The following is a 14,585-nucleotide window of genomic DNA, read 5'->3' as shown; positions in this document are numbered from 1 at the left end:
ATAACCTCCAAATATACTGATTCTCCATCCCTTTCTGAGTCCTAGCACTGCCAGGTGTTGTCACATGCTGGAAAGCAGATGAGATCAGGTCCTTTGTCTTTCTGGCCTTCCCTGTTACAAGAAAAGGACACAGCACTGGAAATATAAATATACTTAATCAGGGTTGTTGGGTGCCCAGAGAGTCATTAGGAACTGCAAAATCTCAACACCCTAAAGTGGTCACACACAGAGGATTCAGCACCTACAACAACCTCCTTCCCAAAGCACCTCCCAAGGGAAGCATCCTTCCCTTCCTATTTCCCCACACAGATGTCATCTGCAGCTTGGACATTGAGAACCAGTCAGCTGCAAAAAACTGCCTTGGACACTTCAAACTGGGCCCAAAAATGGAAGCATCACTTTTTTTGTCGCCTTCAGTTGATACAAAACAGGTGCATGCATTAGGAAACTGGCTGCTAAACTCTGATGTGAGAGGCTGTACTGAGCACCTGTTTTCCTTAAGTAGTACATCTTGACAAATTACATAATCAAGAGCATAGTGATCCAAAATGAATCTCACAAAGATTAAGTCATGTTCTGGTTCATCCAGCATGGAAGTGGGAAAAAAAAAAAGTCTTTTTAGCACAAAGGCTACGGCAAGCTAAAATCCTGGACACTTGGCAATCTCAGTAATCCACAAGGAGAATTCAGATAATGACAGAGTACATGCCTGAATCCTGCAGTTTGTGGTCTTGAGGCCTCATGTTGGGCATTCCTGGTATTTTCTGCTTTTAAAGAGGATGAGGATTCTCACCTCCTACTGCTTTAATATGAGTTGACTGCAGGCCTGCACTTAGCAGATCTGGAGAGAAAACAGCAGGGCCTTCTGAGATTTCTGGTCCTGCAGCAACCTCTAAATCATCACAGTGCTCCCAAAACTTGCTTAACCAGATTTTTCAATCATTGCAGGAGTCTAAGTGGAGCACTTTATGTGCATTTTATTAAGCAGTGAATAAAAGAAGAATATGGCTCACTCAGTATGTACCTCAGAAGGTGTGAATGCTCAGCCTGCCTGCCAGCTAGCTGCTTGTGCATGCTGGAGAGCAGCTTATATTCACTCTGAATGCTTTTGTTAGATAATAAAAAAAAAAACATTGCCACATGTATGCAAAATGCTCTTCTCAAAGACTCCTCGCTTGGCCAAATCTGAGGTCATTTTTACCAGGCCCCCCACAGGGCTTTTACAGGAACGCCTGCCTCCCTTGCCAAGCTGGTTCTGCTGGCACCCATCTCTTGCAAACTTCCTATATAACCTCTTACAAACTGAAGATTAGTCTAAACACCAGGAGAAGTGCATTCTTTCCCCCTCTAACACAGCATGTACTTACGTTTGCAATATGAGTTATATTTGCTCTGTTTTCTCTAGCTCTGCAGAAAAGTTCCAGTTCAGGGGGAAATTACAAAAGTGCTAATAGGAAATGTATTGTTCAAACACACTGGTCATCTTCACTCCAGGTGCCAGTAGCATTTAAACTGTGATAAATACAGGTGCACCTTTCCCTATCCATTGGATAAAATTGCTAAGGCAAGTGATCCAGCTGATTTGCAGTGATGAATACACCTTTCAAGCATGTTTCCCTGTCCCGAATCCCAAGGACAGTACAAAACCATACTGCTAGTGCTGCATGCCTTTTACAGTAACAGCTTAATTCCTACCCTCCATGGGCCTAGGACACTGGAATGCAGATATCCATCCACCGTCCTAAACTTGGGCCATGTGCCACGACTTGCCTTCAGCTGGGCACCACAGTTCTTCTGCTCCAGGGAGCCAGCCAGATTCCATGAGAGAGTACTTCACCTCACCAACTTCATTTTAAAGATGACACACAGTCAGGTAAGCACTCACATGCTTTCTTTGTCCAGGTTTTAGATGAGCTGTTTCCATGGAAATAGGCTGTTTCTGTTTATTGATGCCTGTATTCTGCTGGAAACCCTTGTTTCAACTTCAGTTTTTGCTGGGAATGGTTGCGGTACTCATCTTGAGGGGTCCTTGTCCTTATATTTTACTTTTCCCCCTAATTTTATATACAAAAACTTTTGGAAGATCAACCACTGATCATCAGAAACGACTTGCAATGCATGTATGGGTTTAATGAAAAATAGCATGCAGCGTTACAGACACATGCTGCTGATTTTAACAGTAGCTCATAACATACGTGCTCAGCAAAACAGGTTAAACATTTTTAATGTTTAAAATTCTTCAATTTATATGTTTATTTTAAGAGTTCTCTTCAGGGAAAATCCTTTTTAAGGAAAAAATAGCAAGTTAATTGGAAAAAAAGCACTTTCTCAGAAATAATTCAGGAATGTCTTAACATCCTTTCAAAAAGCTAACCACTTCTCTTAAAAAAAAAAAACTAGAAAAAAAGGGAAGGACTTGCTTTTTCTTTCTTATTTCCCCTGAGGGGAACAATAACAATCTTTAGCAAGTTGCTATAAGAGAGGGGGAAGAAATTCCATTGAAAAGTATGGCAAGAAACAAGGTATTTTCAACCACATCTCTTCACTAGTAATGTAACGTGTCACAGGACTGTAGCAGCAGGCCTGTTGCTACACAGAGACAGGACCAGTTACAGAAAGTATATAAAAGAAAAGAAAAAGATACCCAAGAGAAGTGTATTGCTTCTTCCTTACTTTTTTTTGCTGTCTTACAACTTTATGCAACATCTTGATAGTGGTGAAATAATAATAATAATTAATAATAATAGTAACAACAACAACACATTTTTCTACTCTAATCTGGGGAATCTCTTAGAGGAAACTAGTGAGCTGGGTCTAATGATGCCTTTGGGAAGGAGACTGGTATTGTTGTCATTTTGCACATTATGAAAATGATAGATGAAGTGTTTAAATGATGGAATGGGAAAAATCAGTTTCCATCTTCACTGAGGAGGTTTGGCATCAAGTATGTCAACCAAGGTAGTTTTTTAACACATGAAGGGCTGCATTTGGGGAAGAAATATGATGTCATTGCAGGACAGCCCCCATAGTTCTCTCTGGACCAGTAAAGTTAACAAATTAAGTAAATTCACGATTTTGGCAGCACAGAGGCACAGATACGAAACAGATCCCAAGACAAACACAGTGCTACAACCACAGGTATCCAAAACTGCAGCTCCTTGACGGGAGATGGCGTGCAGGTTTTGTCATGAAACAAAGGGATTTGGGGATCTAAGTGCTTCTATTCAAATAAATGTATTTGTTCCTCTGGAACAGAGGTGGTGTGATGATACACTGTGGCAAAAAAAGTACATTGCAATTACATTGTGATGCTCCCATCATAGTCATTAAGTACTCAGATTAGATTCACTGTCTCTCTCAATTGCATCAATTAGAGCTCTACATTCAATTTTCTGGGGTAATTTTGTCAGTGTGGCATGTTGAAATGGTGCTTTTACCTTCCATATGCTAATTTGCTTACTTGTATTTGTACTGCCCCCTTTTATTAGCTATAGTCACCCTCATTACTATTGTCCAGACCTTGTCCATGTTATATTCATTTGCCTCCTTCCACTGTGCAATGAGCAAGCCCTTGATATTTGATGCAGCTGAAAAAATCAAGCACAATTCATGATTTCTCTTTAATCTGTACTTCCTGGCCCCATCTTCTCTTTCACTTTGTGGAGATTTCTTCAGCCACATCTGAGCATCACCAGAATAAAAGTGGAAATGTTTTGTTGAAAGCAGCTTTTGAATACATGCTGTGAATTTATCAGCTCTTCTGTGCCAAACCTCTTGAGGTAAAACTGATCCTGCATGTGCAGGATAAACATTCCCTGTTGACATGGTAAGTTAGCAAGTCTGCTGAGTTATCCTGGGTTATTATCTTCCCTAGCACTGGAGGTGGAGATCTGAGGTAGACACATGGCACCACATCATTAGCCTTCACAAATTTGCCATTGGTCTGTGAAATATTCTGTTAATAAAACACAAAAAGCAAAAGGAAAAACACCCCAGAAAATCTACCTGGATAACTGAGTTTGGAGAACAGAGGATGTGAAGTTTTGCATTTTTCTATGACAAGCAGACAAGCAGTTTTCTACATTTATAAATCAAAACAGCAATATTTGTAGCATCTGCTTGACTGTTTTAGCCATCATTATAACAAATGACCATTCAATCAATACTAAAGAGCAAGAATTTTCAGCTTGGCTGCAGAACCTCTTTCTACCCCACAGATTAAAATGGTTTGCTTTTCAATGACTCCTTTGTACTAAGGATTTGAGCTTTGCTAGGGAAGCTGTTGTGGGGTGTGGGGCTGCTGCAGAGCAGATGCTGGGAAGCTGAGCCCCAACTCTGCTTTTAATTACATGGGGACAGACTCTAGAGGTTACACAGCTCCTCCTGTCTTGGGTTGCTGCAGCTTGGCAGCATCCAGCAGCTGCATACAGGACCTGTCCTTGCCACTGCTGAAATGAAGCCACCCATCCAAAGACGTGAGACATCTCTTTATGGAAACTTGAGTCCAGTGCAGGTATGAAAATGGAGCATAGACACTCCCTGTGCTTAACCCAGCTGGCTACTGGATCCAAAAGGAAAGGGGGACATGTTCTGAGACATGCAGCCTTTTAAAATGCTGCCATTTGCGGAATTTTGTCTGTCCTTGCTGCATTTTCTGTTTGTGCTCTGATGAACTTCAAGCCTGTTGGAGACAGAAAAGCATGTAGCAAACTGGCTTTGTTATAGGTGGCACTGGTTTCCCTGTGGGAAGCTGTCTGCAGATCATTACTTGAAGTTCATGTTATGTACCTGAACTGCAACTTGTACTTCCAACCCTTAGTGAAAACACACTGCCTTCTTTCTAAAATGTGTTTCTATTTAATTCATTCATTAATATTCCCAACAACTTTTAAAGTTAGAATATAAAAGGAAAAAATGAAAAGATTCTTCAACACTTCTTTGTTTTTTTCATTGTGATATTCAGATCTAGTCAACAATAAAAGATTAAAGGTGTGAATGCTGTGAAAGAACAACTTTGTGAAGCTCCCTGACAGGATTTGGAAAGCAAGAGCCCTTTCTTACCTTTCTCTGCTCTCTGATTTATCTTCAGCATTGATGTGTCAAAGTTGTCCAAGTCACCTTTTTTTTTTTTTTTTTTTTTTTAGGGCAGACTGAGAGAAGGCTGTGTGCATTTTATTCTCTCTCTTAGGGTAAAACCAAAGACCTGCTGTAGTTAAGGACCATTTTGCACTTTGTTGCCATGAATTAATGCTATCAGCATGAGATAATCCTGCTCCTGGATGTCAGTGAAGAGAAGGAGGGGAGATCAGCCACTGGTCTGGTTCTTTCCATCCATGGGCCTGTTTGACTGGCAAAGTAGATAAACAGGGATATCCTGAACTGGGAGACCAGCTTAGCCTTTGCAGATGCTGGGTCAGGTTCTTGCCAGCCCCCAGCATCCCATTTGCCACTATTCTTTTAGCTTTCCTACATGGTGGCCCAGGACAAAGCAGAGTTTGAGTCTGATGCTTGAAATGACTTACTGTGGGCTTCTCAGCAATCTGAGCAAACTGAAAATGGACCATGTAAAATGTTGCTCTTAGCAGATATTATTTACAGCCGGTCTGACAAGATGAATCTAAAGTATAAATCAAGCTTTGGAGCACAAATCTCGTTAGTTGCCATGTTAGTAAATCAGCTCACCTAAATAATCTTGAGCTTTTGACAATGATGCAGCCTTCTGGATTGAAAATTCAGCTCCTGCTTGTGCAGTGAACTTGATCTGCTGACATTTCAAAGGATTGAGATCCTATTTCTGATGGTTCAGTTTATTCTCAACTATAAACTATTTTGAGCAGCACTGAGCTGAATACAAACAGTTGATGTTCAGGTCTGTCTCCTCTAAGTAGAGTAGGTTAGGGAAACTGCGTAATCTGTACATGTTTTCCAGAAGAAAACAAGAAGCAAACACGGGAAGGTGGGGAGACAAATAACACAGCACATATAAAGAGTGTTCCAGGGAACTGCTTTTCGTTTGTTTTAACTTTTCCATTTGGAAGGGAAATATGATGTTTTCAATCCATACCTCCAAGCTTATTCCCAGAATGAAAAGCCTGTGTTAGAGAGATGTGATTTCTGCTTTTCAGTGAGGGTCTGGTATTGTTTGACAATAAATTGTGTTCTATACAGCTTCAATTATTAACCCACTAGATCTGACAGCCCTTAATTATCCGAGACATGATCTACTAAAATCTACATCTGGAAATCATGTCAATTTTTGCTTTTGGCATTGGAAAGTCTGACTTAATGTTAAACACATACTCTTAAATGCAAAGCTTTGGGAGAAATTAGTACAGCTGAATACGCTTCTGCAGATTAAATGTTAAAATAAATTGCACAGGCCTTTTATTTAATAGTTACAAGGTTTCACCACATTTCCATGCGCTGTATTCTCTCCATATATCTATTGGTTGATTTTGCATCTCCCATAGATCTGATGCTTGTTCTTATGGGATCCTGTCAGGACAGCTGTAATGGGGAAATACTCTCCAGGAATCAGAGCCTGGCTGTTTTGTCACTTCTGACTAGGCAGAACTGCAGTTTCTGATAGATTTGCATCTTTTCCAAAGCTTGTCAAGATGCTTACACTTTGAGTAGCTGTGGGGGGAGGAAAAAAAGGCTTTACTGTTACTGTACTTTATGCATATAGACAGGGATATTGCAAAACTAGTACCCATTTGGTCCTCACCAAATCTAAGGTACTAGCTGAGCCAACAGTTAATAGATTTTCTCATCAGTACATTTAAATATCTCAAAGGCAGGTGCAAAGAGGAAGGTGCCAGACTCTTTCCAATGGTGCCCAGTGACAGAGCAAGGAGTAATGGCCATAAACTAAAACACAAGTTCCACCTCAACAAGAGGAAGAATTGCTTTACATTGAGGGTTGCAGAGCACTGGAACAGCTGCCCAGGGAGGTCATGGAGTCTCCCTCTCTGGAGACATTTAAAACCCACCTGGATGTATTCCTGTGTCACTTGCTCTAGGCTACACCCCTCTTGGCAAGGGAATTGGAGTAGATGATCTCCAGAGTTCCCTTCCAAACCTAATGATTCTGTGATTCTGTGATTTGAGGGCTACTGGTAAATAAATAAATAAATAAATAAATAAACTCTCAGAAAAGCAAGATGAGTAGTGTGCATAGCACATGGAATAAAGTTTTCCAGTCCATGTGTATTCTGAGTATTTTTTTCCATTATAAGATGCTAAAATACTTTCCTGGAATATTCACCAATGGCATGGTTGGCAAAATTGGCAACTGCAGAATATGCCTTCAGATTGAGGGGCTTTTACCCCATACTTTAACTGGTAAAGAATTCCAATAATTTCAGAAAATATAACTTTCCTCACCTTAATTAGACTAACGTTTTTAACAACTTCTCAGTTGGTGTTGATGATTATAATAATGATAACCATGATGATGATGATGATAATAATGGTAATAATAATAATAATAACAAAAGCAACAATAATGATAATAATTTGTTGCTTTGTTATGAGCACACAGCTACTTGCCATGCTGATTAGACCATTTACTGACAAGGAGAAGTTCAAACCCAAGTGGCAATAGTATCTGACAGTGCTGATACTACTGCAGCGTGGAGAACAGCTATCATATAAATGAAAACCATCAAAGCCTAGCTTTGGTGCTCTGTCCAGCCTGTTGAAACCCAGTGAGCTTTACTGCTGAAGTCCTTGAAACACTGTCTAGAAAACAATGCAGAGGAGGGAAAGGACGAGGCTCTGCATGTGATGTAGTTACAACAGACCACTTTTGTCTTGCTCACCACATTCTTACTGAAACTCCTAAAAGCCTGCAAATATTCAAACAGGAGCAGAAGTGTTCAGCACACAAAAACTATTCTTCTCAGGGACCTACTTATGGCAACAAGGTGTTTCTGAAGGTAAATCTATACAGTCTGTTCCATCATTATGAAGAGGTTGAAAGATATGTTGGGAGTGATAGGAACATCAGTATTGAAAAAGTGAACATTCACAGTGTCTTTCTAGCCCCACAACAAATCTGCTATGAAACAATGATTTGTTTCACTCCAACAGTCCTTAAAGTTTGCAGGGAAAGTTCCTCACCTTGTCCTAATTTCTGGGTAACAGTGCTGTTTTGGTGGGATGTAGCTCTACACACCCTGTTTCTGACCATTCTGTAGTCCATCAGAGCAGACACTGCACTGCTTACTGCTCCATATATCTGCCAAAATGCTTTTTTCCTTCTTTTGGGTTTATACATCTGGTTTTACATGTCACATAAACCCACCAAGGTTAGAGAAGTCACACAGCACAACAGAACCAAGCCACAAGGTTTTGTGCAGCAAATTAAAGCAACTTGTTTGAAAAGTGTCAGTTGCTATCTTTGGTGGCTGAAAAAAAGCAGAGCATGTATGTTATTTGCAATGTTCGAATTCTATTTTGCATTAATTCATACAGGCAGTTTTGCTAGTAGCAAACAAAAAAGACAGAAGTCAGTCCTAGTGAAAATGTGATTTAACTAAAAGGCAAATGGATCTTTTGAAAAAACATTTAAGGATCGTGTCTATCCTTATTTTCTGTCAGGGCACGCCAGGTACATATTTTCAAATTTGTCCTCAGAGATGCATTTTAAGTGAAATATGTGATATTAATATAAATCCATGTGTTGACAGGAACTAAATTTTAAGGTAGAATCTCACATATTGTAGCATAAGTGCAAAAAAATGCCGTCAGTGTGTCAGAGACAATATCTGACATAAGATCCAATATGCAAAGCACATTTCTTTTGTAGCACTCTAGCACAAGTTTGATGGTATTCATGTTCCCCCACAAAAAGACAGACCAGGACTCTGTCATATTTCATAGCAGTTAATGCATTTTAGTGAGGCCTCAAGATTAAAAATATTCACATGTCTCCAATTAACAGTGACAGTGTTATGTTCTATTGTTTCATATGCTTGTTTATGAAGAACATGATTTCAAGTAAGATTTGTCACTTCCACAGACTTTCTTGCCCTCTCCTGAATCTTGGAAAACTGCTGGTATTGAATCTGTAGCATGGCTTTTGTTTTCATAGCAACAATTTGATATCATCATTGTGGATTTGCGACTTCCCTGCAGCCTCCAGCTGAAAGGAGGGTTGGTTGTTAAAGACCAGTTTTCTGAAACAACAGCAGCCAAACCGTTGAGGGGAAAAACCTGAACTTCATTTGGACACAAAACCTCTATTCTTCTGAAGCTTTTTGCAATGAGATATAATTACTTACTTATTAAAGAAACAAAATAGTTAATTTGTATCTCATTAATTATGAGATCGCAAAATCAGCTAATGATTTCACTGGAAAACACCTGTGAACCTTTTTGTAAAGGGCTGTATTTTCATGGTTCCTCCCTTGTTAACATCTTAAAACAGGGGAGGTCAGATTAATTTCTCTCTAGTCCCTAGCTAGCATCAATGAAAATATTGAAAATGTCTTATTTTTTCAAGTCCTGAATCTGGAGTTTTTTTGACTGATCTAATTCCTTTCTGACCTTCCTCACTTGCTAATTATTTTCTTCCTCCCCTGTTTACATGCAGCAAAATTATTCCTGCTTCCTCCGATCTCCCTGGTGAGCATAGATGTAAGGAAGTCGTTGAGATTCCTGGTTCTGTATGCTTGCCCTGTGTTTCAAAGCCTACGGTGTTCACTGAGCAAGATTACTGCTTTATAGGACTGCAGAAGCTTTTATTTGTCTTCACAGCTTGTACAGGCCTGGTTTCATTTTCACTGGTGGTTTTCTAAGGCTGTACCTTGTATTCCCTGACTGACACAAGGTTAGTGTTTCATCTACAAGGTTATTGTCTTCATACCTACTTCTCTACCCATCCCAGCATTTCCCTGATCATCTGTGTTTGTTGTTTACTACTGATAATAAAAGCTTTTCCTCAATGTGTTTTTGCTGTGCTGGACACTTGAAAAGCTGTTTCTGAGGGCTCAGCTCTCCTTTCCTGTGTCTTATTCTTCTTTTCTCTAGCAGCTGGTTTTTACCAGTATAAACTTTTTTGCTCTTCTGCCAGATTTTAATGGTTGAACTGGACACTGGCTTTCCATTTTGGAGATTCTCCTGCTCTTTGTTTCTGGCAAGCACAGACTGACACACGAAATCCTCTTGGAGTTATGTAAGTGTTCAGTTCCACCGGTGCCTAATCTGTAAAATATGATTCTGATTCCTTATTGCTCTTAGCTGTGTATCCATATTGAATTAAGTGGTTTCTGCAGACAAAAATGAACAAAATATGGTGACTGTTAAATAGAGAAGGCAGAGTGCTGTTTCCTGTCCTCCTGCCAGCTCTTTCCTCCCAACCAATGGCACGTCATGCTCAAAAGTGCCAGAGGCATTGCAAAGTCCAGCAAATATCCTGGGGTTAATTACCACAGTGAGTGGACAGGATTTTCCTTGTGTGTTTTGATATAGTTCAGCTTGAACCATATGAGATGATCTACAAGGTGCCCTGGCTGTTGCACACACACACTGAGGAAAGCCATGGCTTGGCTGGGACTATATACAGCATAGATAAGGAATGCTTATACCATCTAATACCAAATACTGTGGAGAGGGGATTGACAGGAAAACACTTTTTTATTAAGTGCATCTGCAAAGGTAGAAAGAAGGAAAGCTATCCTGTGCTTAGGGTAGGATACTGGGCTCAGCCTTTTCCTTCAAAAGATGGACATACAGTTCATCATTTCTGTAACAGTATAGAGGTTAGGGCTGTCAATAAAGATATGCAGCAGAGAGTGGAGAAGGAGAGCTGTCCCTTTGGAAACTTCCCTAATCACTTGGTAAGAGGCTGTTTGTGCTGGAGTAGCTGTGCTGCTGAAAATGTCTGTCTAGCAGAAGGGAATTCAAGTCCCAGGGACTGGTAGTAGCAGGAGAGGAAGCAGCAGAGCACTAAAGTGGCAAAGGTGCAAGTATTGTCTTTCCTCATGGAACTAATTCTAAGTTTTATATGAAAGAGTTTCTGGAACAAACCCAGGACACTGTTACCAAGAACTAATTCTTTAACAGCAAAGTTGTAAAGGTTCTCTTTCTGCTTTCAGCCTTGCACCTTTCTTCCTGCACTGTTTAGGCAGGCTAAGCGTAGCTGCCTAGGAACCCAAATTCTTCCCAGGGTGGATGGCGAAAGCCATTGGAAAACATGACCCACCTTTGCATCTACTGGATTTCATTCTTCATGTTCACATATAAAGAAAGCAACAGCTTGTGATCAGCTAGGAGGTGAAAGGACTCTTTTTTGCAGATTGTCCCTTTTTTCCCCCCCAGAAAGTAAGGCAATATTTCTAATGTCTTTTCCTGTAAAAACAAGAAAAATCAGCCATAATAACTTGTAACTTGGGAGTACAGCAAATGTCCACATCCAGCTCAGTCCTTATGTGATGGCTCATTTCCACAGCTTTGCCAAGTACCCACTTTTCACTGTAAAGAGCGTTTAAAAGGGTGACTCCAACCTGCAGCTGTAGGTATAAGCAGCCATATACTAACTCTGTGTGAATAATCTGACCTAGCAACTAGAATGCTTTTTAAATTACATGGACTCAATGTTCTGCTTCTGGGCAGTTCAGTTTTGATTTACTCTGAATCCACAAATTGATCTATGAACAGCCATTGCTTTCACAGAGGGATTTGATTTGTGGAATTATGGGCTAGATTCATCATACTGATGACAGATAGATTTTCGTACTTTGGATTTTATTAATGGCGTGTTCTTTGCTTGTTAACATTCAAAGGAGATCAATCAGAAGGTACTCAGGTGCTATTGAGTTTCTGTGGAAAAAGGACACCATATGTTGAGGCATGAGTAGAGGTCAGTGTGTATCAGACTCAGAGAAACACAATACCTTACTAACAGGAAATAATTGGAAATGGGTCCAAATTTCAGCCAATTCAAGAACATCACTGTTCTCTTGGAAAAATCTATGTGGACTGAAATGCCTTACTCTCAATTCTTCTTTGTTCACAATGCCTTGATTATTTCCCACCCCCATCTAGGAGAAAAATGGTAAAATTTGTGCAAATATACCTTTACCAAGCACTCCTGGTGACCAGTCCTGTGCTCAGGTTACTAACCCTCAATGCTTTTCTCCATTTATGGACTTACACAAGTGAGCTCTCCAGTCTTAAAAGCCTAGTATCCTACTTATTCTCTGGAAAAATTAGCTGCCACTTCTTTGAGCATGCATCATTTAACTCATTGAACCTGTGCCACAGTAATCAGTACTATATGGGGAAATTGTATTACCTTTCAGTAAACTTTCTATACAGCCCATGGTGTGCATTTTCTTTTCAGTATTTCTGGAATTCAATACTGTGGTTTAAAAAGTTGCATTCTTTATTAAAATAGGTGATTGAATGAACTGTATGGAGCTCTGTCCAGCTACAGATGAGCACTAAACACTGAAGCTCTGCAGAACTGTTTAGTGTAAGAACCCTGAAATAACTACCCAGTATTTTTCAATACTGTTCACTTTGGGTGCACTCCCTATTTTACAAGAAGCCAAAGCTTTCTTCACTGACCCAGCCAGTCCTTTTCTTGGGAGCTTGTGATGAGGTGAAATGTTTACTTTGCTGTTTGCAAACTCTTCAGAGCATGGAGCCAGTTTATTAACTTCAACCTCCAGCCGATTCACAAGAGCACAGAAGTCACAGGACACTGGGAGGTTGCCTTAACAAATGCAGGAGGCTGATTAATACATTGTCCTGGCTTTAATGTTAGCAAGTTTCTTAGCAACAGAACTGCTTCAGATGATCACATCCCTCCTTTGGGAAGACTGGAGTATTTTTTTGTCCAAGGGACACTTAAAATAGATTATGGTTTGTTTTGGGGTTTTTTGTGTGTGTTTGGGGGGGGAAACAAGATGGCAAAAAATAAGTTGTCAAAGACTGATCTAGTTCCTCTGCACTGTGGTCTTTTAACTGTGTCATTGATTTTCCTTTTGGCCTTTTTGAGAAACAGAGCTATCATTTTTTCCCATCAGACCTTTTGCTCCTATTGAGACTGATGTCTTTTCCTTGGTCATTGATTCCCATTGAGCCAACAGCTTTTGTCACATTACTTGGGAAGTGCATGCATAATTTTGAAGGGAAAGCTGGAAGCAAAGAATAGCCTGGCACACAGAGAAAGTGGAAATACATATTACTATTACATATTAAGACATATTATTATTTTGTGCTTCATCAGAAGCAAAGGAACAGATTTTATTCCTCACAAGTTTTTCTGTACCTCAAAATTTATACTGAATAAATGTTGTTGAACATTATATTTGTATACAGAGACTAGAACTACCTTAGCAAGTGCTGTGAAAAAAAAGGTGGAATCTTTGTTTTCAAAGACATTAGGCTGTCAATTTGAAAGCATTAGTTATGGAAAACAGAAGTGCATTGGGCCCTGTTTGAGAGTCACCTTTCCTGGAATCAGGAAAAAGCCTTGAGCTGCTTGAGCAAGGACCCTGAAAAGCTGGCTTGATGGGATTTAGCTGTGCAGACACATGCAGATGAGTGTTTGACTTTGTAAGCCTGACCATCAATCAGTTGAATACCCAGGCAAATAGAAATTTAAAATATTATCAAGTTTAGACATATTGTGTTTTGGAAGGTTTCTTTCCCATTTTGGAAAGCACAAGTCAGGCTTTTCTAGTGGTTAATTCCTGATTGTTTTACAAAGGCTGTGAAACAACATGTACAACATAAAATACAGTTACAATTATTTTGTAAAGGCATGATTGCAAACAGCAGGACAGTGTTTTCCAAACTCTCCAGTGCAGAGGCAGCTCTGTTCCTTTCCAAAAATCTGGTGTAAGAATTCTATTTGCCTCAGCAGGATAAGACCAGACCCTTGCTGGCTGTTTTCAAAATCTTAGCTCTATTTCCTTTTCTCTACAGGAAAGAAAACATAAAGATGCAACAAGAAGCCAGTCACGCTTTCCACAGAAAACACAATTTTTCATGGATATATGGTAACTGTAAAGAATGCACCTTTCAGGAGTCAGGGTTAAACTTAAGAGTGCTGCAACATTTCAGGCTCAGTGAACTTCCTTGAACTACCATTTATAAGGCGGCATCCATAATTTCTCCAACCTTTTTTTCTGCTAAACAATGCCTTTACTATTCATATTTCTCCTTAGAGATGTACATTTTTATTAAAGTATGAACCTGATTTAACATATGGTTTCAATAGAAGGTGCTATGTGTATTATTCTTATCTACTACTATGGACACAAAATAAATTTACACTAGCAAAGACTTCCTTTGATTGGAGCTGTGTGACTGCAGCCTCAGGAGTGCTTCAGGTGGCAGTGAAAATGCAGATCATCATTATTCAATTTGAGGCCATCTCCCAAGCTCATATCAGCCTCTGCAATCCATGGTTCTGTGGGTGTATTGCAGGATATGGGATGTGCTGGATACGTATCTTACCCCACAAGTTCTCTCATTTGACTTTTGGCCAATGATACTGTCAGTGGAAAACACTCAATTAGATGAAGATACATCTCAATGAACTGCCTGCTGCACATCACTACTTGGAA

General features: G+C 39.8%; 1 long non-coding RNA gene across 1 annotated transcript; it reads left to right on the top strand.

The window, feature by feature from the left end:
- Positions 1-9,750: 9,750 nt before the first annotated feature.
- On the top strand, positions 9,751-14,220 carry LOC138108977 (uncharacterized). Its single transcript, XR_011150172.1, has 4 exons — positions 9,751-9,835; positions 10,079-10,180; positions 12,404-12,481; positions 13,942-14,220. It is a non-coding gene; the product is annotated as an uncharacterized lncRNA (long non-coding RNA).
- The last annotated feature ends 365 nt before the right edge of the window (positions 14,221-14,585 follow it).

This window comes from Aphelocoma coerulescens, chromosome 4, assembly GCF_041296385.1.
Source record: "Aphelocoma coerulescens isolate FSJ_1873_10779 chromosome 4, UR_Acoe_1.0, whole genome shotgun sequence".
Classification (NCBI taxonomy): Eukaryota; Metazoa; Chordata; class Aves; order Passeriformes; family Corvidae; genus Aphelocoma; species Aphelocoma coerulescens.
This window is presented reverse-complemented; position numbering and strand designations above follow the sequence as displayed.